The following is a 2,563-nucleotide window of genomic DNA, read 5'->3' on the forward strand; positions in this document are numbered from 1 at the left end:
TACGTTTGTGGCCATAGAAGGCAAAGGCTTTTCTCAAGGGATAAGGGTATAATTTGATTTGCAGAATCTTTATTACTGGTGGTAGTGATATATGAAGTTGAATCAGGTCTGGCAGTTAGAGAGACATGTAGTATATTTAAAATACTACATATGGAACTTCAGGAAGAAATTTTGAAAGTTACTCTTTAGAGTAGAATCATACTTTAAACACTAAGGGAGGGACCCCTTTGCCCCAGCCCCCCTTACCAATTGGCCATGAGAAATCCTCTGGGACTAACACTGTAAAAACTGCCACAGGTGATCCTTCAAATGCCCCTTGCATGACACTGGTGGACATGCCATGGGGCTACTGAGGTACAGCACACTGTGGTAGCCTCTGGACAGTTTTGGTTTTCAGAGATGCCCATAGGCAATACAAACTGGCTTTTAGATGGATTCAGTTATGTTGGGGTCATTTTGGTTTACCATCTGCAAGAATCCTAAGGGACAAAAGTGCCCATAAGCCACTCTCCCTTCCTTTCTCTCAGGCCATGCCTGTCTGCACTGTTTCCTGGAAGTGCAGCATAAAATCCCAATTTACGGGCTATAGGTTCCTTGTATGCAGTGGAGTCCAGTGCGGTGCAAACCGGAGCAACATCATGGGAAAAGCTACAGTGGGTCATGCCAGAAAGAACTGTACTAAAAGGCACAATTAGCCTGTTTGCATTGCTGTGCTAATGCAGCTTTGCTGTTTCTAGGTGGGAAAATGGAACTAATGAAGGAGAGCAATGTGTTTTGAGCATGGTATGTTTGGGGTGTGGACATTCCCTAAGTCCTTGAAATGGCATTAATATCCTTCTGTGCTCTGTCATTAAGTACATGTGTGGACTAGAGTGGCACCAGAACTACTAGCAGCAATGACTGAAGAAGGTATGCAAAGGAAGCATGGATGAAGATCTGTAGCAGATACCCACATAACTTGTAACTCACTTTGCACCTCTCACTTCTCCTGTCTGCTCTCCTGATGGACTGAAGGTTAGAATGCATTAGCCTTACAGCTGTCTGGAAGTTGCTAATAGTTTTTTGTGCATCTGGCCCTATATAAACAGTGAAATGGCTTAAATTGTAACCAGGGAGAAAAGCATATATAACTCTGACAAGGAACAAAGGATCTGAGTTAAGAAAGGGCAAGTTCAGCTTGGCAATTAGGAAATACTTTTGATGGTATGGACAGCCAGACAGTGGGAGAGTTTCTCTAATGAGGTACCATGGCAAATTTTATAGTAGTAAAGATTTAAAAAGTGCAATGTGGAGTCCCTGATGCTTGACGCAGGGGTTGCATTAGATAACCCAAGATATCTTTCTTAAGAGAACTATTTTTATGAGGCACTGGTAGCTTTTGGAGTTCATATCTTCATTTAAATTAATTTTAGATACAATGGCATGGTTAAATCTCATCAGAAAAACAGCCTTCATAAAACTTCCATACTTCTTTGTGAAATATCTGTTCAAAAAGCTATTGCTGCTTTTTTAGTTTCAAAATGGAGTGACCAAGTTTAATCACAAGTCTGTCAATACTAAATCACTGTTGCTATTTGAATTACATTTTGTGTAAAATATTTTTCTAAACTTTTTCATGTTTGGATTGTCTATGCTTAATGAATTGTACAACACTGCTAGGGTATGAAATGAGCCAATGAATAATGAAAGCATATTATAAAGCAACATACTGTACTCTTTCCACAGCACTAATAACTTTTAGAACTGGTTGATGTAAGCAGGCACATAGGATGGGAGTTGGTACATGTCAGCTAATGTTGCTTTTAATCTTTGACACACCTTGTTTTCTCAGCAAAGAAACAGGTTTTCTAGTTAAATTTGTAACTTCTGATTTTTTTTTCTTTTTTGGAAACGGGAGAAGTCTAGGATAAATATTTAACAGTGGTTTTCTGATTTAGAGGCATTGCCTGACCATATCTCTTGAGCCACTACAACTCTTCAACATTAGTGAGAATAGGAAGACTTTGGAGGTTAACTTTAAGGAAGCTAGGCCTTTACACTGCTCACAGAAACTTCTTGCTGCTGACATTGAGGCCAATGACAAAAGACCTGTTCTTTTCAAGAGAAGCAGAGCAGAACCAGCTTTTGCAATACTGGTATGTTTTTTAGTTCCTCTTGCCTTTACAGCAGTTTCAGTCACTGTCTTCAGTCCTTTTAGGAGCTCTTCTATAAAGGAAATTAACTTCTTTGTCTTAAAATGTATATATAATTGTTAGACTTCCATTTTTAGAGACTTATCTTTGATCCTCATGAACTTTGTGTGGCAAAGTACAGTTACTAGCAACTTCAGACTTCCAAGTGAAACTGCATATGCTAATTAGAGCTAGGTACCAGCAAGGCCATGACTGAAATACTTTGCTTGTCCATCAAAACACCTCAAGACAATGGGGTGATCTTGGAAAGGTACTTGGGTACCAACTTCCTAAATAAAAAACAAGACTGGAGAAACTGCAAGTTGTCACCTGCATTCAATACTACTAATACAGCATGAAAAAGAGGAATGCTGACATGCAAGACAAGAAAA

General features: G+C 39.3%; 1 long non-coding RNA gene across 1 annotated transcript in view; it reads left to right on the top strand.

Moving 5' to 3' along the window:
- The window catches only part of LOC109300995, a 28,345-nt gene extending 26,229 nt beyond the window's left edge, over positions 1–2,116 (top strand). The window contains exons 2-3 of the long non-coding RNA XR_002098395.1: positions 856–1,014; positions 1,938–2,116. This is a non-coding gene — a long non-coding RNA (uncharacterized LOC109300995). The remainder of the gene's footprint in view (positions 1–855; positions 1,015–1,937) is intronic.
- Positions 2,117–2,563: the final 447 nt, after the last annotated feature.

The sequence above is a fragment of the Gavialis gangeticus genome, unplaced genomic scaffold (assembly GCF_001723915.1).
Source record: "Gavialis gangeticus isolate Ggan-Ray unplaced genomic scaffold, GavGan_comp1, whole genome shotgun sequence".
NCBI classification, from domain to species: domain Eukaryota; kingdom Metazoa; phylum Chordata; order Crocodylia; family Gavialidae; genus Gavialis; species Gavialis gangeticus.